General features: G+C 37.3%; 1 protein-coding gene across 10 annotated transcripts in view; it reads right to left on the reverse strand.

The window, feature by feature from the left end:
- Positions 1-27,365, reverse strand: part of LOC135217401 (regulator of G-protein signaling 9-like) — an 835,664-nt gene that overhangs the window by 466,330 nt on the left and 341,969 nt on the right. For 3 of the 10 annotated variants that reach the window (XM_064253244.1, XM_064253302.1, XM_064253285.1), the window contains exon 1: positions 26,515-27,082. The exons of 4 other annotated variants lie outside the window; for them this stretch is intronic. The gene's annotated coding sequence lies outside the window, so the exon portion shown is untranslated. Of the gene's footprint in view, positions 1-26,514; positions 27,083-27,365 lie in introns of those variants that run through there. 3 more of the 10 variants (XM_064253294.1, XM_064253318.1, XM_064253310.1) reach the window with 1 other exon arrangement.

The following is a 27,365-nucleotide window of genomic DNA, read 5'->3' on the forward strand; positions in this document are numbered from 1 at the left end:
TATATATATATATATATACATATATATAGTGTATATATGATATATATATATATATATATATATATATATATATATATATATATATATATATATATATATATATATATATATATATATGTACATATATACATATATATATATATATATATATATATATATATATATATATATATATATGTATATATATATATGTATATGTATATAATATATATATATATATATATATATATATATATATATATATATATATATTACTGTAGGATTTTGCCTTTATAAACATCTCAAACATTAAAGGAATTACATAGTAGTACTCATTAAATAATAATATAATATAACAATAATAACTTCACTGAATAGTAAGGTAATCTGGGACCCGACACTAACCAATCAGTGACTGTGTCAATCAGCAAGAGCCTTTTAGATGAGTCATGCCACTCCCAGCCTACAGGGGAAGCTGCCTCCTCCCGCCCACCTCTCTGCTTCAACAATCAATGAAAAATCGCCAACAATTCTTGTAACCTCACTTACAGGTAAAAATATGGAATAGATGCAAATGTCATCCAAGTGCAGGACTTCATAAAAAGAGGGTCAGCCACACATCTAGGATCTGTGTTTACCACCTTTCTGGGCCAAAATGCAGGTAGACCTGAATTACTCTTTCCAGCAAGGTGTCCTGACATCATCAGACAATCTACCAGTAATTCTGACTTTAGCCACTAAGAGGATTGTAATATCTGCAACCCCAAGAATGTGTACTGAAAGTGCAGACTGGCTGGAAAACTGGTTCAAGGCAATTGACAGAGCAGGAAGGACCCACATCCAAACAAGATCCTTCAGTATTCTTAGAGCACCTGTCTACAGTAACCACCTTAAACTTCTTCAATGGCAATTCAAGAATATGGAAGAAATTTCCAGAAGAGCCAGATGGACACGAGAGACCCTTCATGCTGCCAGTCAATTGCAGAATCCGACAACAGAGGAGTCAAAAATCTTTTATGACAGACAAGATATTTTATGGTCAGCCAGCCAAACTCTGGGGTAACATTAACTGCCTACTATAGTCAAACTCAAACTTTTAGGGCACTAAGGTGTTAATTGCGTATAACCAGGATTATCCACATCCCTTCGGAAATCTTGATCGTTTATGTAATTCAGGATAATGCTGAAATGGTCGCCCCACATACTTGCGATAGCCTCGTGACCGACTGCTTCCCCTACTCTCTGAGAAGTTATACAACAAGAATTAATGTCAGTAACAGGCAAAGTAACTCTGGTCAACCTTAGTCAATTTTCTCTTTACGAGAGTACAGTATTCCAGCAAATGAAAAGTTAGATTGCACATTATTTCTGCCGCTTTTTTTTAAAAGTTGCCACTTTTGATAAATGATGTTGCCATTATCGTACCTCATACAACATGAGCAGTCACGTTAAAATAGTTATGTAACTTTGTATAACCATCCAACTGTAGATTCAGATCATTGTTGTATTCTGATGATATTCATTTCTGGTGTTTTTTTTTTTCCGAAATTTGTAATGACTTTACAGTAATCATTCTTATCACCAAATGTACAAGCATATTCCCTTGAGGTTTCATATTTGTGTTTGAGAAAGCTTTGATGTTTCGATTTCCATGTCGTTAGATTTATTGCAGTTTAGTTTTGTAGTATAATTCTTGTAAAATTCCATTCCTGTTCAGTCTTCACTCTCCTGTTTGTGGACTTTTACTCTTAGAGGTTAGGCTGTTCGTCCCATAACATCTGGGACTAAAAGAATCGTTTAATTGTTACTGAGATTTGCCAAAAGTACTGTGTACTTCTTTTTTGAAATACGCGTAACTTTGAGCAATATGTGGCAATACAGTATTATAGATGCACTATGCAACTTTTCACTAGTTTAAAAAGTGACTACTACAGAAGACCACAAGCTCAACTGGATGAATGCCAACAGGTAATCATGGAAAACTTTGAAAGGGAGGTCTGTAATATGAACTTCCATAAGTTTATCCCAGAGTACTTTTTAGGATCAATGAGGGAAGACCCAGGAGAGGAAAATCCTGTTATGCAGCCCTCCTACTCCTGAGTCAGAAGGAGATCCTGTGCCACCTAGCCCTCCTGGTGCCGAGATGGAGTCCAACACTGACAGATGGATGACTATAAGAAACCCAAAGAATGCCAAGAGGAGGATCCTGAAGAAGAAGGAAGAAGGCCCCCCTCCTAAACCCTTCTCCTGTTGCCACTCCTTCATCGAAACTCCCGAAATTTGGTGTCACTACTGAGGGAGAGATGTCTGCCTATGCAATAGTGTCAGACTTGGAAGCCAAGAACCCAGAATTAAAGATGTCAGTGAGACTGAATCGAAGCAGCGATATGATCATCATGCCAAAAACTGCAGAAACTGCTGACTTCCTGAGAGAACACACTGATTTCCAGCTACTAGATCCATCTGAATAAGCCAGGAAAGCTGTGATTTGTCCGTTCCAATCCTTCAGCTGCAGAACGTCCTTAGGGCCTAGAGGTGTATAAAAAAAAGTCTGGAGACCCCTTGAAGAAAGTCATTGCCACCTTTAATGGACACATACCAACCCACATGTCCCTTGGTGTATAGGGATCTTTCCCCACTGAGGCCTACATACCGGAGCCCTTAAGATGCTTCAAGTGACAGAGGTTTGACCACCACAGCAGCCTCTGCACAGCAAAGGAGAAGCATGGAATATGCAGCAAACCACACCTCCACAAAGCAGTGCCTTGATATCTACAATAGGGGAGAAGCAGTGATAAGCAAGCGCCTTATCTGTTACCATCAACAACCTTGCCTGGAAGAAGCACTGCAGTACCAGACTGGAGAGAGTGGCAAGGATGAAGGGCACTCTTCCACTTTCAAGGCCATCAGGGTCGACTCCCAAGCAAAAACAGCAAGCGGAACCTATGAGAACGGAACAACAGCAATCACCTCCATCAACACCACAGCAGTGCCCACCACCCAGACCATGGAAGCAGTGTCGAACTCCAGAGAGTGCCATAACAGGCAGTAACAGTTGCATAACTGTCACAATTGAATGTATCATCATTCTCTTTGAGAAACAAACAGGAAAGCCTATTGACAGAGGAACACTGCTGGAATGTATACCCCACATCATCCAAAACCCTTCATCCAAAGCAGCTGCTCTTCACTTTGAATAACAGCTGTCCCTTCAAATCTCACAACAACAAAAATTCTTATTTATCCTGAGTAAGTGAAATCTTTGGAGTACCCTCCTTACCTATCCATCGATCTGCAGTTTTTCCATTTTCCTTCTTGTCCTCTACAATGCTTTTTGTTACTTGTATTTAGATTATGTGATTTTCAATAGGGAGTGCCATATCTCGAAAATCTGTCAATGGCTTCTTAGTCATCTTTTTGTTGTTATTTCCATAATTTACAAAATCCTTGTTAAACATTACTATAGGTACTATAAGAGAGATCGTGCGGAGCTCGAAATGATCTCAGTGGTTAACCTACATAGCATTTCTGTATATTATGAGAGAGATTGGGTTCAAGTAGGTGGCAACACAAAAGAGATTTCCAGGCCCAGGGATTCTGACAATTCTCTTGTGTAACTGTTTTTATTTTATTAAAAGTAATGGCTACTTCAGCAGCGTTACACTTGTAGAGATTCTTCTCTATTTTCCAAATAGCGGCTCTTTCCATGGTACTTAGAGAGGCTAGTAGATCGCCTATTGAGGTCATGATCAAATACAGAGTCAAAATTGGATTATATATTTGAATTTTACAGATAAACTATGATACCATAGTCATCAAAGTCATTAACGATCTCTCTCTCTCTCTCTCTCTCTCTTTCTTTCTTGAAGCAAGCGAGCTTTTGTCTGGAGCTGCCAGACATCCTCGGGCTGGGAAGCTGAGGGTGGACTGATCTTGGAGCGGTGTCCGTCCTAGTTTATATTTGGAGTTGACAGCAGGGGGTCTGCCCCATGCTGATCTACTATTGGCTGGTGGCGGTAGGTCTTTGTTTTCATTGATGGCTTGAACCAGGACCCCTGCTGTCAACCCCAAATATAAATGAGGACGGACAATGCTCCAAGATCAGCCCACCCTCAGCCTGGTAGTTTAAAAGGACTCCAGTGTCCATCCTGTTAGTCTTGACACGGACTCCAGATTCTCCAGTTGCCATTGCAGAAGTTTCAAGAGATCAGTGTCGACTGGCACCCTGAGTATTTTGTAGCTACTTGTTGGGATGTGAGTTCTTACTGCTCTGATTTAGCCATCAGCCTATTGTCTATGCAGGTATCGTCCTTTATCCCTTGGTGGCCATTTAAGCTTGGGACTTCCCTCTCCAGTTGGGTCTTAGAATTTGGCCAATCTGCAATTTCGGTGCATATACTTGGGGTGGTAGGAATCACAGTCCATTTAGTGGTCAAAGTTAGGATGACTAGTAAGTGATCCAAGAATGTTAGGGCACCTTGCTGGAGACAGTAATTTGGGTGGGCCTGTCTATTTGCAAGCAGCATGTTAGGTCTACCTGCTTATTAACCCAGGGATGTCAAGAACCATGGACCAAAGATATGTGGCCAGCCCTCTGTTTATTAGGTGCTGCACTTTGATGCCAATTGCATTGATGTTACTGCCTGCCATATTTCTGTGGATCTCATTCAGATCTCCAAATAGATAGTCTGACATTCTCTTTTGGAAGATCTTGCCTACAGCATGTTCTCTCTAGGGAAACACTGTCATCTTGTTCTTACCTCCACTGCAAGAAAGCCTTGATAGTTGTCTCACAGTCTGTGGTCCAGGCTAATCTTGACTGCCACTACAACTCCTGTGTGCAGCTCATTATATCTGTTATACATATGAAGATATGTACTGTATTCTGCCTAGAGACTAAGCAAGATTCTTTTTGTATTTGGCAAGCAAGATTCAGCGCTTTTGGGAGGTGGCACGATGCTGGAATCATCTGCGGTAAAATTAACATTCAGCTTACTCTTGGCATTCATCCCATTTGATCAGTGTAATCAGGGCATGGAGATCAAGTGTTGCTGTCCATGGGTGGAAGTTGGGATGTCAGGTGATAGACATATGATCTGGTTTTGATCAGGCCTTATGGTGAGTCATATGACCATATGTATGTGTGTGTATGACCGTATATGTTTCCTATATGGAAAATGATGTGTAACTTGTGTCACAAGTTTCAATGGACCTATTACGAGTGGGTGCTTTTCTATACTGTTGAAGGGGTAAGCGAACTTACATTAAATGTCCAAAATATAGTTTTTACTTTTACATCTTGAACATTGGTTTCAAAGCTTTCTCTTTATTATGTGACTTTGTTTCAGCATATTCATATTCGATTAATTTTTGCATTTGCCCTGTGCATTGTTTTTGATAACTTTGGCATATTTTTGTGGGATCCTTCTTTCTCAGATGGATCTAGAAGTCCCTAACGATGGGGAATGAGGTGGTACATGTCAAATTGATTGGGACAATTAAATGTATATTCTTGACTGGGGAGAATTATTGTGATTAACTGTGCATTTTTGAATGGTGTTTAATGATGAATTAGGTACTGGGGGAAGTGGTATTTTAACTGGTTTTGTCCAATCCCAGTTTTATTTTGGTTTCCCATTTCATATTTAGATTTACCATTTTCTATGTCGTTGTTTTATCTGGGTTTCACTCATCTATCATGTAGAAGTTAGAGTTCCAGACCTAGACTTATTAGGAAATTAGTGCCTTGCTGGGATTTTACAAATAAAGTCTATTTTTATCATTTTGGATCTAATTCAGCAATCTAAGTTATGAGTCTTGGATTGTGTGAGAGGGAGGAAAGACGTCGGCCGAAAAAGAAGAGAGAGGCAGAACTTTGTTGAGAGATAGAGAGAGAAGCCAAGTTCGCTAAGTATGTTTTGCTTCCAAGGAAAGGTGAATTCAGAAACGCCTTTGATAAAAGGTGTAATTACGAGTGAAGTGAAATCTTACTGGAAACTAGCTAATTTCTGGCGGCTTGACACAACCCGGCCCTAAAGCTAATTCAAATGCTAATATCTTCAAAAGTATTGAAGATAAAAGAAAATTTCTTTCGGCAGATAAAACCTTACATCTTTTAATTTCATCCCATATAAGATTTATTTTTAAAGTATCATGTATTCACATTTAAATAATGTTTTGATTAGTGCATTTCTGGCAGTCCGACCCAGCCCTAACACTATTCAAATGCTAACATCTACAAAAGTATTAAAGATAAAAGAAAAATTCTTTCAGCAGATAAAACCTTACATCTTTAGATTTCATCCCATATAAGATTCATTTTTTAAATATCATAAATTCACTTTTAAATTATGTTGACCCTTTGGTGGTTTAATTTGAAGTTTCGCGAGTTATCGCCTTTAGAGTGCCTTACCAGTACATATATTCCTTTTATACAAAGTATATCCAAATATTTTTTATGGATTTTCCTTCTTTGACTCCTGTATCATTGAGCAGGAGTATATCAGCATTAATGATCCTACAGTACTCGCTCAGCTTCCTCCTCCTGACAAAGGTCCATCTCAGTTAATTACGTTGGAAGATAACCAGCTTTTCCACCTGATAGTCTGCTTTTGTTGGTGTTCGAAATATTTGTTAAGTCTATTTTTCCATTTTTCAGAGCATTTTCTTCATCGTTTTCTGATATGTTATTCATGTAGGTATATTTTAGTTCTCGCAATCAAAAGATCATATTGGTGATCTTTACGTTGGATGGCCTGTTGGGTATTTTCCCCTCTACATTTGAGTATAGGTTCAACTTCTTTTTTGGTCTTATTATTGCCACTGTCTCCAGATGCCTTCCATAGTTTGGTTCAGATCAGAGTCCTCTTCCCTTACTGTCGTGATTTTATTGGTCTTCTTTCCAACATTATTGATTGGTTTTCTCTATGCTGTTTTTTGTTTTCAGGGTCTTCAGCTTGTTTCTGTACTTCATCCTGCTCATTCTCAGTGGAGGTTATCATGGGCTTTTCTACAGTTTAGTCTTGGGTCCTTTGCTCTGTTTCATTCTTGGGTTATTGGGTTGGCTGATCCTGCCTCAGTTTCCTCATTACTTCCTTTGCAAATATGACCTCATGGGGAATTTTGACCTTTGGTAGTCCATTCTCTTCATAGATTTTTTCTAGTGCAGTCTGGAAGGTGCTTGGAACTGCTGCCTCATTCATGTTGGCCATGATAAGTGCAGTGCTTATCATTGCTTTGTGTGGTGGGGGCATGTGGGCCATGCTCCATTGATTGAGCTGAGTTGGTGGCATCTGGGGGTCTTGGATCATTGATCTTAGCCTGGTGGGTCCATTTGAAGGTGCGTCTGCAGCTATGGCTGCATAAGTTGGACCCTCCATGTTAGCCTTTCTCCCTTGTCTGTCTCCGTTTTTGACCAGTTTTTTTCTATATATCTCTATCCGTTCTGGACATCATGCTGCAAGGTTCAGGTTGAATTTGTTGCAGTTTACATATTGCAGCATGGTGCTTTTGCAGTTGGGGTACCTGTGCTCCCTGTTGGAGCATAACATTTCATGCTTTGTTATATGTCTACTCGTATGTCCCTGTTCAACTGCCATTTCAAGAAGGACTCTGGGAACAGTGTAATATCCAGCTTCCAGTTGCCATCTTAACCATTTTCTGTGATTCCATTTAATCTTCAGGTTTTTTCCCACTCTTGATTATCACTACCTCTGTAACTTTGGAGCATGGGTTAAATCTTTCCATTTCCAGGGCAAGGTCTTCTTTACTATGTCCATAGACACAATCGTCCACCCCTGATACAACAATTGTCTTTAATACCTTCGACTAAGGAAATACTGTTACTTCAAACCCTTCCTCCCATAATGCTTTTTTTGGTCTCAGTCTTCTGCAGTTTTGTCATCAATTATGGTGACAGCTATTTTTGGTGTTGATCAATTTTTACACTTTGAGGTTGTTGTTAGACCAACTTATACACTTTGAGGTTGCACTTTGTCAGCAATCTCCATATTTCCACCTGTCTCCCATTCTCCGTGGGGACAGTACCCTTAACCCGGACTTTCCCCGTGCTTGCATATGCGAGTCAGGCTCTATAGCTTTGTAAGGACCCAGTCCTAATTTTATTTAACCATTCTATCACTCACAACTTGCTTATGGTTCAGTGATTGTTTTTATATTATTTCACCTTACTGTTTGTTGTATATATTATTTTCAAACTTTTACATCCGGCACCAACTCATCTCTTGTTATGTATGAAGTCAGTAAACTGTCTCTCATGCAATGTATGAACTGTCTGATGGTTCCTTTTCAGTATTTAAGATGCTATCCATTAATTCATACACATTGTCCGAATCCCAGTTGTTGACAACCCCTCTTGTCATACATAAATATGTCAAATAGGTTATGCAGAATTTCACTTCCACATCATCTAGGCTTGACAAGCTTGCTCATAATGAATAAAGCACCTCATAGTCTTTCTTCTAATACATGTGACTGAACGGCTCATCATACGTTTCACAGCCTCTTGAAAGTTCTATGCATTGTTGTCTTAACGTCTTTGCTATGCACAACAATAGAATATATTATGTTTATAATAATAATGACAAGTAAGGTGATACCTCGCAAAGCTTCAAGTTAAACCATCAAAGGGTTAACATCATTTAAATGTGAATTTATGATCTTTTAAAAATAAATCTCATATGGGATGAAATTTAAAGATATACGTTTTTATATGCCGAAAGAATTATTTCTTTTATCTTCAATACTTTTGGAGATATTAGCATTTGAATCGCTTTAGGGCCAAGCCGTGCTAGGCCGCCAGAAATGAGCCCTTTTCCAGTAAGACTTCCCCTCACTCGTAATAATATTGTCACAACACTTAAAAAAAAAAACTATGAACAGCCTCTGATAACTCTTACATGGACACAATTCCACTTTACAAGGTTTCAGTTGTCATTTAGTGGTCATGTCCTGTTTCACTGGTTCCTGTCTGTCAGGATTACCGAATCTTATCCTTGTTACGATGGGATAAGTTCCAACGTTTTATTCGTGGTAGAGACAACTCGAAAAGAAAAGAAGAAGAAGAGGAAGAAGAACAACAACAACAAGGAACATAAGAGATTTGAAGCGGGGTTGAGCTCGTTAGAGAACACATTGTAGAGGGGAAGAGATGAGCCTGAATATTCCGTGTCACGGCTCAGCCCCCTTAGGCCTAAGTGTCTCATCTTGCGCGCACACACGTCGGCTTTCCTGAAACGGCATTTACGTAACCGAGGGATTTTCTCCCTTCAGACACGAACTCTGATATGGGAGCATCCCTCTCGTGTCAACAATGCACCAGCCAGATGAACGAGATTTTGAGAAAGAAAAGGGAGCTTAAAGCAACCTTTGCACCTTTGTACGTATTAATATTTCTACAGCACTGCAGTACTGTCACCAAGTGCCTTCAATAAAAACAAAAAGTTTTCCAAATATAACTCTCTTAAGGAAAGTTGTAGTAGATGTCGAATTTACTAAAATGTTTCCTAAGAAACCGTTATGAAAAAGGCAGATGAATTGACAATGCTGTTGTGTCTCTTCCAGAGTGAGAAGTGAGCTACATGGCAGGTAATGAGTGACTACCATCTGTCGTCAAACGTTTTCACGGTAATCATTATCATTGGCAAGGGTCGACAGTAGACAGAGATTCTTCACGTAGCTCAGGCCTGAACGAAAAGGAATAAGGAATGAAAAGACCAGGATCCACTGGAAAAGACCAACCAGCGGAGACCGACGGGAGATCAATGGAAATAGAGGAATTGAGTGAGTTCCATCGTTTGGTATTGGGTCAACGTCGTTCCACTGCGAACAGGCCGAGGTAAGATTATATGAACTAAACAGCTGAGTCCCTGAGCAAATCAAAATAAAGATTCCATCCTGAAGATAAGACAATTCTCGCCCATAATGTACGTGCGCTCATTCAGCACACAACGTACGAGAGCTCATTCAGCACACAGACCTTCGTTTGCAAATCAAACAATTCTGGAAACAAAATGGTGTTCGGCGATTTCTATTTTTCTCAGCCCTAGATTAGGGGGAGACGAGACGTGTCAAATCAACGTTAAACATCCTGATAATGCGAGACAAATCCCTCCACCATGGGACACAGGGCGATTAATATGCATGTTTCATTCCTCTGGGATCAAAAGGATGAAATCAGAATATCCCTGTGACCAGGCATGTATAATAAGGTTCTGTAAATTGAGGACATGAGAAATATCTTTCGCTTTGTGCGTACCAGAGGTGGTTATACCAGGTGTTAATGTCTCAGATTAACATGAATAAAATGAGAAGCTACCATGGAAGCCGTACTTGGATTCTGTTTTTGCCCTCATGAAATTTCGCAGCTGAATTCTGGATGGCTAATGCTTTGGAGAGCCACCGTAGAATTCACACTAGAAAAAAAAAAACTCAGGAAAATGTCCTTCCCTTTTGGAGACGTGACAGCAGGCAGACGTTTAATAGCGAGTTTCAAAACTAAAGTGTGCCGTGGATCACATAAGGATTCCTACGTTCATCATTTTCCACACAGTGAAACCAGTCTGTAATAGGTGGTTGCATTGTAGTATGTCTTTCCCAGAAAACCTACAGCCTTAGCAGAAGAGGGTATGGATGCATTTACAACTTCTTTTCCTCATTTGGTTCGTTATTTGGTTCTCAGGCGGCACTTTCAAAGATGCAAGAAACGTTTCACATTTAAGCAGAGAGAAAAGAAATTGGGAGAATATGATCAGGTTATTTGTTTGTATGAATGAATCAGATTATTCTTTTGTATCACATGAATCAGATTCTTCCTCTGTAATTATGAATTAAATTATTCTTATGCATGTACAAATCAGATTATACGTTTGTATGTATGAATAAGTTTATTCAGCCGTTTATATGGATCATATTAAATCTTTGTAAGTATGTATCATATTATTCCTCTGTATATATGATTGTTTGTATGTATGTATGAATTAGATTATCTATTTGCATGTATGAATCAGCTTATCCGTCTCACTGTATGAATTAACCAGATATTAAATAAGGACGTAGAACGTAGACTATTTAAAAGCATTTTTACCCAGCAAGAGAGAGAGAGAGGAGAGAGAGAGAGAGAGAGAGAGAGAAGAGAGAGAGCAGACTGTTTCTGACGTTAATATAACCCATGAAAAACTTAACTGATCTCTTGCTGTCAGCGCGTATTTAACAATGTTAATCGACGAAAGATTAATCTTGGAAAGTTATTTACATTTCGGCCCAAACCCCAACTTTTGCGTAGCACAACCGTTTATCTTCTGTTATGTGGAAAGTTTTTGCAAAAATACTGGGAATTTTATTTTCACTCCAATTTGCTCTTAAACTTTGGCAGGAAGTCTCTCTTTGATACCCCATGGCTTTTTATTTTGCCCTCAGCCATATCTCGGACGGAGGAAGGAAGGATTAGCAGAGAAAAGGCGAAGTGTCTATCAATTCAAAAGATATTGCGCCATCCACATTATTATCGCTGTGGCATCGTCACAATGTGCCTAAGAGCAACAAAAGCATTTAGTTAGGTTTCAGTCTGACTTAGTTATCACAGTTATACAGACTTCAGCAGTGAAGTGTAGTAGCCGTCTCTTTATGATATCGAGACACCGGTTCCCGAAGATCTCTAATTTTAGAGAAGACGATTATAAGTGATTAGCATCTTTTTAGAATTTTTCCGGTACTCTCAGCTCAAGTGACGCCATTGATTTCTATATCAAACTACCGAGACTTTCACGAAATATCGGCATGTCTCGGGCATCGTCAATTCCTAATTGAAGATCTTTCCAAAGTTGATCTAAGACAAGAGTAGTCATTAACAGCTCAAAAACCAAAAAGTCTCCTCTGCCTGCCTTACTTTCTCTTTTCTCTTGTAACGACGCCTCTCATCTCACGTTCATCTCCTCCTCCCCTGGACCCACGCTCCCTCCTTCCCCCAGCAATTACTCAGTCATTGGGGAATCCTCTCCATTCATCTCTGAAAAACCCAAAATAATGAAGTCTCCTTTTGCAGAATGACGGTTCGTTGACAGATCTGCCGCTCCTCGACCCACCCCACCCCACCCCACAACACCCCACTACACCCCAGCCCAACAACGAGAGTTCCATATCAAGACGTCAATGTATCTGTCGTCCTTTTTTCCATCCATGTTCTTATTATCATCCTCCAGGCTCCGTCCCATAGGTGACTCTCCTTTGACGGTCGAAAAACATGTGACTTTTTGTCACTCTCCGACAGGGAAGGTAAAGCAATGTGAGTCCCTGTATTTTCGTTGACCGCAACTCTTAGTACAAAAGAACTTATTCCCTACCTTCCAGATTGAAGTTTCTGAAAAATATTAGAGAAAGTACCATTTATCTGCATCATTTTCGATCAAGTGATGTAAACCATCAAAGAAATGTTCAGAAACAATGGATTGTTTGTTTAACAATTAGCAAGGGCCCTCGAGTGAAAGTTTCTCCTCGAGTTCAACGCTGTCTTTCTCAGCGTGCGTTTTGGATCTGCGCGATACACTGTATAAAGTATCCACCGATGTAGCCAATCTATTCCTACACCCAACCCCGCACAACCACCACAATGAGAGAGTCAACAAAGGTCATTCATAACACAAGGCTGCATGCTGTCATATTTCTGCCATTAGCATACAACTGCGTGCGCATTTCAAAGTCCAACCAATACTCCGTTAATTATTATTATTATCTAAAACTAGTAAGATATAAAACTGTAAGAAAATTCCTTGTTTTACGGAGATTTTCAGGAATTTTGTCCGAATCATTATGAAATATTTTGTTATCTTTAGGTATGAACAGCATACCAATAACGTCATTGAGTCTCATCAACATAAAGCGCATTCTGTCAAAAGAATCTTACTTTCAACAAATAAAACGTAAGTGGACAGAGTTGAGCATATCTTATGTTATCAGATTATCAGTTGTTTCAAAATCTTATTAAGAGAAAGAATGGTATTTTAACTTATAAAAAAGATTTAGCTATCAGTAATAATAAATAATTTATAACGTCCTTTCTTTACTGAAGGGTGGTGAAGTTCAGTGCAGTATGAAGTTAGGTTGGCTCGCCTGCAACGCCTGATATTGAATTGAACAATCTGGATTCACGATAGAAACGAAAGAACGATAATAATTTTGATTCCCTTTAAATAGTATGTTATTCGGCTCGGCTATCCGGATACTGATTTCTCACATAATATCAATTAGCGAGTACCCGTTTGTTTTAGACTATACCATCCCTTGCTCTGGGGCAACCTGTATCTTAGTGGCTGAGAAACTATTAATCAGTCACCATAGACATAGAGCATCACATGTTTGCCAGATACTGCTTGCTGATTACTGCCATATGCCTTTTGTCTGAAACATTAATTAAAGAAACCGATCTAATATTTCATAACACAATTGCAATTGTACACCACTGCTCAAAAGTGTCGTTACATGACTGCATAGGATTTAGTAAAATAATCGCTTGCTGGCAACTAACATGCTATAAATTTATATCTTCTCTGGAAGCAAAAACACAATTATTTCACAAAATAAGGCCATACAATGTTTCATTGTATATCAAAACTGTCAGAAAATATTACGCATAGCCAAATTTCAGAAAAACAATCATGAAACATTTCCAAAACTTCTGTTCTTCCAGCACCGGTTCACTCAAAAAAAAAAAAAAAAAAAAAATAAATAAATAAAGAAAATAAAAAATAAAATAGAATAATCTTCATCAAACCTAGATTCAAATGTTATATTGATAAAAAAATTGGAAGTAAATTTCCATAACATTGATCCAGTCGATATAGTTTTGAACTCTATTTACAATAACAGTCAGCAATTGAGAAATATTTCAAAGGATTTAGAATACTTCTTAACTTTTACATAAACGATAACCACTTATTATTCAGTAATTAGCACTGCAAACAATTTGAGGGTTTTACCATGGGATCTCCACTTCTAGCCCCAATGGCCAACATATTTCTGCGTTTTCATGTAAAAAGGTGGCTTGCTGAGTGTCCCCAAGAGTTCAAACCAATCATTTATCACAGGTATGTTGCCGACACATTTTTGGTTTTCAGGCATATAAGTCACGTACAGCAGTTCCATGATTACTTAAATAGTAAACACCCTTAATTTTGTAGATGGTAAGCATCACCAAAACTACTGTAAACAGGACATCACTCTTAAGTTTTGGTTTTTTCAGAAATTCCACTTTTACAGGTCTTGGAATGAATTTCAAAGTGCTATATCCTTTAACTTTAGAATAAATAACATAGAGACTCTAATGCATGGAGTATATTTTCTTTGCAGCTTCTGACAGTCATTTGACACACAAATAAAATTTCTTTTAAATTAATTCAAGAATAAGTCTTATCCTAATAATATAATATATATAAAGAAATAAAAAAAGTTCCTAAGTAAATCTGTCAGTATAAATAGCAAAGGGTTGATACTCTAGCTGTTTTTCAAACTGCCATATATAAGTGATTCATGTTCCACATACATTGCAAATGAACAAAAAAATTTGATTAAGTATAGCTTTCCCACATTAACCCTAAATCAATATTTACCAACAACATTACTATTCAAGTGTGATGGCTGTAGTGCCACCTATATTGATTGGCCAGTCAAAGAGGTCAGTCCTGACAAGATCTTTCGAACATTATGGCATTTCTCCTCGTACTGGTTGCTAGTTGGCCAAGCCAACCAGATCACCAGTTTTACAGTACATAGAGAAATGTAAAACAGGTAGAAGACTCGAAAATTTTAGTTTTCGTAATACTTTTAATGAAGAATGAAGAATTATCATTGGGAAATCAATTATACACCAAGAACAAGCAAAAGATCTTCCAAGAAAATAACACTCTTATTTAAAAAAAAGAAAAAAAAGTTGTAGGCCTTGGCATTAATTTTAATAAATATTTAGATTAACTATCTTCTCAATATAATTTAAATCATCATCATCTTTCATTCATCAAAGAACAAGCAATCTCTAAAAATAAATGCTTTAGTAAACAGCCTTAGATTGTTAGTCCTATCAATCATTTCACAACATGACATGCAGGCAACTTGAACATGGTAAAATCTTCAAACTTCAAAGAAAACTTTTAGTAATTCATATTCCCATTACGAAAAATTTTGTTTATGACAACTGAGCTTATTAAGACTACCGTTATGCGTTGTAAATGTAGCTGTGGTATCCATTTTGAGTAGCAGGTTAAGTACACTGACCTTATCAATAGCTCGTTTAAACTAAGCATGGCAAAAAAAACAACAAGTGGAATTTGCTTATATTTCGAATGATATCTGTGCAAAAAGGAGATCATATCTATATATCCACATGGAAGATAATATTTACTGTGAATTCACAAACTTATCAACATGAATGACATGGCAATAAAAAAAAGTTTAACACTTTTTGCCAACACTTTATACCACATCTAATGTTTTGCCTGTTTGTAAGGTTGTTTTTACATTGCGTGGAACCAGTGGCTATTCGGCAACGGAACCAACGGCTTTACATGACTTCCGAACCACGTCGAGAGTGAATTTCTATCACCAGAAATACACATCTCTCCCGCCTCAATGGAATGCCCGAGAATCGAACTCGAGGCCAACGAGGTGGCACGCCAACACCTTGCCTACCACGCTACTGGAATCACACATGATTATGATTATACGTGATTTATCTCCAATGTTCATTTCCAGGCATATGTGAAATAATGCTTGCAGACACAAAAGTGAATATGCAAATTGCTTTTCCATTTATAAATTTATATAGCATATGCTTATAAAATCACAGTAGACGCACGTGACTTTAGCATAAAAGCGAATACTACAGGAAAATGTCAGGCAGAGGTAATTTTCCTTTGGCATTCGCTTATATATATACATATATATATATATATATATATATATATATATTATATATATATACATATATATATACATAATATATATATATATATATATATATATATATATATATATATATATATATATATATATATATATATATATATATATATATATATATATATATATAATATATATATATATATATATATATATATAGATATATATATATATATATATATATATATATACATATAGTATATGTCAATCGAAAAATTACTAATTTTTATAACTAGAAATGGTGGTGCACAAGAGCCTAATCAGTTATATATATATATATATATATATATATATATATATATATATATATATATATATATATATATATATATATATGCATAGCCTATATATCTATCTATCTATATATACGTATAAAACAAAATCCACGACTGAAAGAGAAATGATAGAGTACTGCAAGGCCTTTCAACTCTTATCGTTTTCTTAGCAGACTAAAGAAATATATGAAAATAGCTTACAAAGAAAGCTCGTATAAATGACAGATGGATTACAAAACCTCTTGGCCCTGTTTCGATAGATTCCCTAATTCTTCAAATGTGTTGGATTTCAGGTATATATTTTTTCCCTTCGTAATTCCATCTGTCCTTTATATGAGCTTTCTTTGTCAACATATTTCTATATTTCTTCAGTAAAGGACAAGAAGTCGAAAAGCTTGCAGGCTTCCATCGTTTCTCTTTCATTCGTGGATTTTGTCTTTATTTATATATTCATCACGTTCCTTATATTCGTGACCCAGTTATACACGCACACAAAAACATAAACTCACACAAAAACATACACTCACACACACACACACATATATATATATATATATATATATATATATATATATATATATATATAAATATTATAATGTGTATACATAGTATATATGTGTGGGCCTCTCTGTTCAATGATATTGGTGCCGTTTAATGTCAATACTTAATATAATTAGCAGAATTTTTTTTTTTTTAAATATTGATGTCTCTATCCACAAAGGATTCTTATGAATCTCTACGGCTCTTGCTTTATTAGTAACAAATGTATCTCTCAATATAATAAATAAGCGAATACCACAGGAAAATGATAGTCAGAAATCCAAGTGCTTTCGTCTTTACTAAGACATTGTCAAGGACAAGAAAGTCACGTGCATTTACTGTGATTTTTTAAGCATCTCTCAATATATGTAGACTTATGCTATTTCATTAATGGGGGATCATTGATTGCATCTGCGTGTGGATTTATAGATGTGCGTTGATTTTATTTTCAAAAGAGAGAGAGAGAGAGAGAGAGAGAGAGAGAGAGAGAGAGAGAGAGAGAGAGAGAGAGAGAGAGAGAGTATAGTTTTCATGATATTTCAACACTCAACTAAAATATTTCAATCAATTCGCTTTAAGAATCTTTTGACGGAACTGCTTCAGTTCAGTTCTGTCGCTTAGTCAATCATCCTGATATCACTGAATCATCACCATGCATTAAAATGTACGAAGATTCGCTCTTCAGAAAACATTTAGCATAGATATCGGTATTTTCTTTTTTAATAAATGTCTTCGCTCTAAACGTTTACGATAAACCACTTTGTGAAAACTTGGGCCATTGGGGAATGCAAGCTTCATACAGTTATATTCTCCAAATAGCAACAGAATGCTGTACATATTTATTCTCTGTACCAGTTACTGTCTTTATATGTAGTAAGTATTGCTCGTGAGTTCCTCTTTCTACATCGATATCAGCGTATTTTTCCAAACAAAACGTATAAAAACACCAGTTATCACTTTTACTTGGCGGGATACCAATCTCTCTCTCTCTCTCTCTCTCTCTCTCTCTCTCTCTCTCTCTCTCTGTGTGTGTGTGTGTGTGTGTTAGAGCAAGAACAATACCATTAACAACACGTAAAGGTATTTTCGAAGGACAGCAAATGTTACTTTCACTCTTTCGTCCTCAATTTCCCGAGCAAAGGGCAAGACAGAGGAAACGAAAGGGAAGGAAACAAAGCACAAAGTTAAGAGATGAAAATTGGAGATACTTTCGTGGCAAAGCTTTCCAAAAAGGTGGCTGCATGTTGTACGAGTTATCAAAAATGTGTGTGTGTGTGTGTGTGGAGAGAGAGAGAGAGAGAGAGAGAGAGATGGTCATATATAAATAAAGACTTGAAGGAATAGGAAATTTTAAGAAAAGGTGTATATATACACATATATATACATACATACACACACATATATATACGAACATATATATATATATATATATATATATATATATGAATATAAACATACGTACATGCATACATAATATCAAGAATTGCCATGAGGGCGTCATGACAAGAACAACTCATGAACCCGTGGAATCACTGAATTGGTCTTCCATCTTCCCCACCGGTTGGCAAAAGCAAGTATCCCTATCGCATCGCACCACATTGGCTGTTGTAAGGATGACTTTATTCTAACCAACCATCCATTAGTTTCCTAAAATGTATTAGTACTTCTTACTCCAATATCCATGAAACGTAACTAAGATAAAATAATATTCTCACTGAACAGTTTTCTCTATTGCAATCTCTCTGTCGTTCCCAAGCATTTCCCTTTTAATCCCTAAGACTATTAAATAAAAACAATGTCAGTGCCCTTTCTTGTCAAGTTCGTCCGATGACATCTTCCCGAGAGCTGATAGCAACTAGCCCATGCGTTGGTTCCCACTCCTCTTCTTCCATTTTCTCTTGATTAACAGAGCTTTATTTCTTTTGGAAATCCACTTTTTTTACGGCATAATTTTCCTTTCAATGTGACCTTCATTCATTGCCGGAAGTCTTTACGTCAGTAACAAGAGCAACTCCAACAGCAAAGCAAAAAAGAGTCATAGTAGTTTTCTTGCAAGAATGCTAACAAAACAATAACTACATTTACTCGTACTTGTCAGGGAGACAAGAAGCACGTGCTACTTTCTGTTTAGACTGCCACTGCCACCCGCCACGAGAGCAAGTAAGACAGACTCAGACTCTCCCGAGCCGTTTACGCTTCCTAAAATAGTACTACGTATATATACCAGAGGGAGGAAGTTACTGAGCAACAGATGGGTCTCAAGTAATTTAACCGACATTCGAGATGAAGCTATAAAAAAGAACTGATAGACGAATCGTCATCTTTGCTTCATTGCCATCTCCAAATCCTGATTAATTAACTAAAGGAGAGAAATGGAGAGCTAAATCAAGGAATTGGATGAAAGCTGTCGATTCAGAATACGACGAATATTATTCAATGAGTCGCCACGAAAACCAACTCCTCGATCCACCGCTAAAACAGAAGATAAAGTTCTGGAGATTTTCAGTCACTGATCCCATTTCAATTCTCTTGGATAATATTTGTTTTGAAAAAATAAATTCACCGTAAAATCACGCTTGGCAACTTCAAAACCTTCCAACAATATGTATTCGTTCTAATCTTGAAATTACCTGGAAGTAAACTTGCCCAGAGAACAAAACGTAAGGACATTGAAATTTTTCGCACTTGTTTTATGCGCAAATACTTATGTGCTATGCCTAAAATGCAAGCAACGCAACGCAACGCGAGAATTTCCTTCCCAAAAGTAAACAAATCATTTGAAAAAAGACAAGTGGCAAAAATCTTTGGGTACGATACAGATAACTCGCCATAGATCTCGTGAGCACTAATAATGACAGCACCGCATGTTTGTGAAATGAAGGTAATGAAAAGAAACCGAGTCAATAGCTATGGAAAACTAACAACGTATATAACAAGTAAAAATTGCGCCGAGTGTCTTCGGCGCAATCGAGTTTTCTTTACAGTGTATAAATGCTGTATGAAACGCTCAGCCATGGACCACGAAAATGTCAGCCATGGTCAAAGAAACTTCCAGCCACGGGCACGTGGTGGTCTGTGTTGTTGGCTCGTATAGCAGTGGCAGATGCATGATTATGGCTAACTTTAACCTAATACAGAATAAAAGCTACTGAGGCTAGAGGGCTGTCATTTGGTATGTTTGATGATTGGAGGGTGGATGATCAACATACCAATTTGCAGCTCTCTGGCCCCCACAGTTTTTAAGATCTGAAAGGATACAGAAAATGTGTGGACGTACAGACAAGTAGCCATCTCAGTTTTGTTTTACAGAAATTAGTAAAATTAAAATTATTATGGAAGTTGTTGGCTAGGTTTAAGAATCTATCAGCATCATATTAATTTTTCATTAGAACGAATGTGTCATCTATGTACCTGGCGTAAAATAAGGGACAGAGGACAAGGGCCACTCCTCCATTACTTGCTCCTCCAGGGAGCACATGAAAATGTTGGCAGTGGTGGCGCAGAGGGGGTATGTATGTATGTGCCTATGTCTTAATGCCAACTGATAAACTCTCCTCCCTTAGCCCCTCTACTCTCTCTCTCACTTCCTTTCCTCTTAATCTCTGTCCTTCTCTCGCTCTCTTCCTTTCCGGTTAAGGTAGTTGCTTCAGTTACATTGCCCAGCATTTTTGACATTTTATTTTTACCACTTCTCACCCGCATTCCTCACTTACTTCATTTCATGTTTGGAACAACTCACTGATGGCCTATGTAACTTCAGGGATAATTTGCCGAGTATTCCAGGCTATTCATTTTCCTCTTCCACAAAATGATGAAGTGGTGTCTGAGTCTGACCAAACCTAAGAATAGGCTACAGTCATTTCTCAATGCTGCATACTGTAACTTATCCTTTGGATGTGCAGGGTAATCCATAGCAGGAGCAGTGAATGATTTTGCTTTCAAATTTACTGATGGGACGCAAGTATAGAACTGTAGCAGTGGAGATACTGACTTTGTTGTACTGGAATAGCACTTGATGGCACATGCCTTGATCAAGGCTACCAATGATTTCCACTGCTGGATTCTGTATTAGGAAGATGTCAGTTCCATGGAATGAATACTTTGAAGTAGCTGAGCTTGGATTGCAGTCCACATTATCTGCTGCTTCAGCTGTGAATGGCCCCTTCCTCATCTTTGGTAGATACACAACATTTTCCAGCCTGAATTGCTGGTGAATTCTATTTGCCAGGTCAGAAGTTATCTGTAGACGCCTGTCATAAGATATGGATATTCCTAGGTTGAACAGGGTGTCAATGAGGCCCTGCCTATGTACAATTGTATGAACTTTTATGGCCACGAATACTAGAAGTAGAGTTTCCTGCCTTTTGCTATGCTGCAAAGTGTTGCTAGACAGTCTTTGCACATGCTTAATGCTGTTAAAGATTATCCAGTGCAAAACTGTCAGGCAGCAGATTGTGTAGGTGATATCTTAAGTTGTTTCTGGTCCTTCATGTTTGCACCATCCAGTATCATGATTACCAGTACCATCAAGGTTGGAGGAACAACTTCTATTTGACATTTAGGATGACATTTCTTTTAAAGGTGAGCATTGTGTCAAAGATTTCTGCATGAACTATTTGGGCAGCTCTTATAAGATGTATTGCATTACTGTTATTTTCAGTGCATTCCTAAGGTTTTCCTCCAATGTAAGGCATGTGCTCTTACCATGTGTGCTTAATATAAGACCATGGATTTCCATTATAGTGTCAAATTTTGACATTGGTGGAATAGATACAGGATGCTACAAGAACACCACGAGTAAATCTCCATTTGTCGAACATTGTACATTTCTGACAGGTTTGCCAATTTGAAAACTGGTGCACAGTCTGAATTTTCCTTTTCCCCAATAAATGCAACAAGTTCACCAAAAGCTGAGCAACTTCTGGTCTTGTTCTAGAGTTTACTCAAACACTTCAGCTGATATGTAGCATCTGAGAATACCATGTCTCTAGAAGCACGCTCAGCTAATAGCTTTGTATCTTGTAACACTGTGGCACAGTGTCCAACATTTTCACCCACCTACTTAGTCCTTGCTTCTCAAAGCAGCAGCTAAATGCGCTGCAGTGTTGAAGATTGTTACTTTTATGGTTTGGTACTACATAAATCGGCATCATTTGTGCCATACTGCCTCACTCACAGGTAGGGTTGTTTCACTTCTTTTACTTTCATCTGATCTCCTAGGATCTTGAGGTAATGGAAGATAGCCAACTTCACATTTGAGCAAGTGATGCACAACCAGTGCCAAACAGTTTCCCGATGGATCAAGTGGTTCATTACTGGTTCCTTCTTAACACAGTACACAGATTTTCCAGTTTGTTGTGTTGATTGCCTTTGGTTTTTTGGGGATATCAGGAAAGTAGTTATACGCAAGGATTTTTTGCCATTTAGATATTTTCAAAGTTTTTGATTAGCAAGGCAGCTATTCTAAGTCCAGATCACCACCATAGAATCAAGTGAAGATCCTCACCCTGAAGTAAACAGAAAGATGTGCTGGACATTGATGCATAGGCATAAAAAAATAGGCACAAAAACATCACTTTCATGATTAAGAGTACCGTTGTTGATATGTACAACAAAACATGCAGTATGTTAAATGTCTTCATTTAAAAGGCAAATAGCTCTCAATGCCCCCTCTCCATTGCATATGTTAAAATGTTGCCAGTGATCTCTAAGTGAAATATGTTTCCCATTTTAAAAAAAATGCATTCAGAATTCACAAAGACAAAAATTGATTTATTACAGATGTAACGATTTACTGGGAATTTTGGCAGCAATAATAATAAAGTAAACACATATTGCCCCTGACTGTAAATAATACTGGATCCAAAATGTGCACAATCCATGAGCTAACGCAACTGACTATTGCACGATGAGGAAAAATTAGGTAGAAATCTACACACACGTTGTCTATCATTTCACGAAAATATTGTGACACGAGTAAATCTCCATTTGTGCTCAAAAGCAGGGTCGTGCGCAATCTCTCATCGCCACTCAGGTGACGACATCCACATCGGCTGACGACCATCAGTAACTCTGATGGTGTGAATTTCGACCGTGGAATTTTAAAGGCAAATTTAAGACTGTTAATGAAAATGTAACAACCAGATGATTCACGAAAACACTTTATTGCTTGTACAACATTCCATTTCAAAAGAAAAATGAACGTCATACTTTCATTAGAATTGATAAACGCGCTAAGCCCTACAACAAAAATTAATCAATGACTCAGAGTAGCTACACTATTCAATCGAGATATTTTTCGGAAGGATTTTAGTGGAAATGGTATGTGATGTGACAGAAGGGATTCTCTGGGCGGTTGCTCCTGATGAAGGGCTTGAATGCAGCTTCAAATACTCCCCTCACAGTGATGTTGCGATATTTGAAATAAATCATAATTAGGAAAACTTCGTTAAAAAAAAGAGGGGGGGGGGTGGTTCCCTAAATATCAGTACTGAATCCTAAATGCAAGGATTTAGGATCTACTTGTTGTAATACGGGAAAATGTTTCCATTAAGTAACATTTCATTGTACTGACGCTAAGAGATTGAACACCGAAGTGGACATTGGGTATGTGTACATCATTTATGGAAAATATGCTTTGATTAGAAAACTTCAACAACAACAACAGCAACAACAACAACAACAACAACAACAACAATAATAATAATAATATAATAATAATAATAATAATAATAATAATAATAAAGAAATAGTCATAGTATCATGAGTCTTGAAATAGAGTACCAAATGCACAGTTATGTATATTGACATACATTTAGAGATAAATATGTACTGAGAGCTTTCGGGAATCTGAAAAGGGGAATAGAACAGATTCCCGAAAGCTCTTTGTACACATTTCTCTTTGAATATCTGTACATATACATAATTGTGCATTTAGTTCTCCAATAATAATAATAATAATAATAATAATAACCACCCATTCGAAAACGATAACAGTGATAGATAAATATACTATTATTATTATTATTATTATTATTATTATTATTATTATTATTATTATTATTATTATTATTATTATTATTATTATTATTATTATTTATTATTATTATTATTATTATTATTATTATTATTATTATTATTATTATTATTATTATTATTATTTTTATTATTAATTTCTACATTATGTTGATAGGATAGAGCAAAAGAAGCTAAAAATGATTACTAAGCTTTCGAAAAAGCAATGTCCACCTTATCTCAAACTGATAAAGGAAATATCAATTACTTTTCATATAGAATCAATAAAATACAGAAATGTGTAATGGCAGAGGAATGCTGCAAAACAAAGTGACCTAATGATTCTTAATGACATCTTGTTGTCGTTACAATAACGACTTAATTACAAGCTATGTCACTTTGAGCTTCTTCAGCGAGAGCACACAGGCAACATTCAGCAACGGTGATCGGTTTTTCCAATTCTAAAAGATCACGCGAATCCACTCGTTTGTTCCTATCCTCTGAATGAGAGATGCATCTTATGATCGTAGGACGGGTCTCCATCATCCTTCCTTAAGTATGGTATACTTCACTTATATCACAAACATGTTGGAAATTTTGAGTTACATTATGCAGAGAAAATCAGTAAACGGAAAGTTGATGCTAAAAAATCTTCACAGATGAAAGAAAAAGATTGAAAAGAAAAAAGTTATATTGTTGCTGTTTATGGCACCATTTTGCAAAATCCAAGTGTTGTTGACATTTTCAAAATCAACCACTTTCCACATTGACACAGGTAGGAAATGGATTTAGTGCTGTATAACCCTTCATTACTTCAGCGGACTGATTTCTAAGATGAAGACAAGACACTTGAGGAAAAGAGAATACAGTGATTAACACAGATGCTCACTCCCAATGATTATATATAATATATTATATATATATATATATTACTACATATACATATATACATATATATATATATATATAATATATATATATATATATATATATATATATATAATCATTGGGAGTGAGCATCTGTGTTAATCACTGTATCTCTTTTCCTCAAGTGCCTTGTCTTTTATATATATATATATATATATATATATATATATATATATATATATATATATATATATATATTTATATATATATATATATCTGTGTTATAATATATGTATATATATATATATATATATATATATATATACATACATATATATATGATATATATATGTATATATATGCATATATATATATACATATATATATAATAATATATATATATATATATATATATATATATATATATATATAATATATATATATATATATATTCCGTGTGCTGTAGACGTCGTTGAGTATTAATTCGTTTATCGTGTGAGAACGGTCGACATGACATGAATAGCAGTTCACAAGATAAGTTTTCGACGAAAGTCATGTGGTTCAAATCTGTTTTCTAGGAGAGACGAATACTAATTTATTAAGAAAAGCAGCGAAGTGAATAAGGCAGATTTATCTTTACTGCGATAATTCACCGACACTGACAGGCGTCTTTTTTCATAAAACAGTAGGAAATAGATCACAGTTAGGTGTTCAAATCAATGAAATTCCTTGACGAGATCATTTCATTTTCACTGTAATCACTACAACTATGATGCTATAATATTGAAACGAATGAACTGCGTATATGGCAGTCAAGGTTACGAACAGAGTATATATCACCGCCATGTAAATGTAAGTGAACACTGAAATCTTCATCATCCTCAGCTTCACCCTTCAGCTGCGTTACTTCACATTAAACCATTATCATACTCAATGTATATAGCCAGAGGAACTCGATGAACAAACGACTCCAAATGGGGTTTCCCGATCCACAATTAATACTAATGGCGCTTCAGCACAACAGCAAATGGAATTCTTCAACGACCCCTTAATGAAAAGGCCTTTTTGGCATCTTCAGTTACTTTCCTTATGAAATGTTTCAGCTCCCATTTTCATGCCTAAGACTTAAGTGCAGGAAATGTCTTTAACCACTGATCTTACGAAAAACGCGTTTATCCTGTAGGTATATTTGCCTGAATATTTGAACGGAAATCGAGTGGAGGGACAGACAGACAACCGACCGAGATCTCACTTGGGCGTCATCAGTAGCTACGAAAACCGCCATCTGAGAATCGGCTGTAACGAATATTCATTCTATGGCATTTTTCAGAGAAATGAACACTCATTTTCATTTTCGTCTTTATTCATCAGTTGCATTATTATCACGTAGGAAGGTTCATTTCAACATGTTCATTATGTAAGTCCGAAATATGTAATTAATACAAATCGATATGAACTTCCTGCCTTCAAAGGGGGATTAAGAAATGTCTTCCAGAGATGAATCATGATGGTCATCTGCATCACATGATACCGTCATTAAAGACAATCATTATTTCAAAGTAGCTGCTGTGTGGGCGTTACAACATCAAGGGTCGTGCTATGTTCGATGAGACGTCAACCAGAAAACAAACTCAGTGGAAATGAGTTTCTTCTGGAAATGTCATTTCCATGAAGCCTTCGAGAGAAAGTCACAGGAGACTGACTGATTGACTGACTGACTGAGCGGATGTAGGGCGCTTTCATGAAGAGAGAGCAAGGTGAAGTTGGTGTATGTATGTATGTATGTATGTATGTATGTATGTATGTATGTATGCATGTTTCTTGCGTACACTTTTGGTGGGAGGTGATGACTGTGAGTCAGGTGAGGGCGTACCTTTGATGAGAGTCCTCAGGAGCGGTGCTATGACTTATGCAGCTGATGCTGTTGTCGTTGACCTCCACTTCTTCCTCTGGTAGGTCTCCGTCAGCCTCTTTAATTGACCACTCCACTTGCATTAACATTTTCTAAAAGCGAATTTGGCTTTATTATCGTTAGTAAAGATAGATCAGCATAAACCACAACGCACTTTCGTAATGCTTTCTGGGACGAAGGCTTTAACGGGAACCATAATTATTCGGTACGGAACGACGAACACCTTTTCACGTTCCTCCCTTCGCTTCTTGCATGGTTGTTCAATCGGCAGACGAGTAGACCCGCTCGCAAGCACTCTCTCTGGATGGTTGGTTACTCAAAGAACGAATAGGCTGGGCAAAATCGAGCGAATAAGAAGAGTACACGACGAGAGGGTAACAATAAGAGTTGCAGAAAAGGCGGCAATGGGGAGGGGATCCAAAAGAAAGGGGAGAAATACAGGACGTGAGAGGAGCCAAGAACAACGCGCCGCGGAAGGGAGAGGCAAGCGAGGGAACTTCCCAGAGCCCCACCGAGCACTGGCGCTGTCAGAGGCGGCGACTCCCAGCCAGCCAGGATTGGCCCAGCCCACCTTACCCCCCCACCCCCAACAACAGTACCCCAGGGAGCCTCCAGTCGACCCACGGAGTGCCTCTTCCTCCATCCTCTCTCGTAGGCTTCCCCTCTTCCTAAGGGACCACCACCCATACAACATCCACCCCTTCACTCTCCTCTGCCATTCTCTCGACCCCTCACCCTCGCTGCTGCGGCTGCTGCTGCTGCTCCTCCTCCTCCTCCCCCTCCTTCTCCTCCTCCACACTTCATCCTTATCC

This window comes from Macrobrachium nipponense, chromosome 19 (genome assembly GCF_015104395.2).
Source record: "Macrobrachium nipponense isolate FS-2020 chromosome 19, ASM1510439v2, whole genome shotgun sequence".
Classification (NCBI taxonomy): Eukaryota; Metazoa; Arthropoda; class Malacostraca; order Decapoda; family Palaemonidae; genus Macrobrachium; species Macrobrachium nipponense.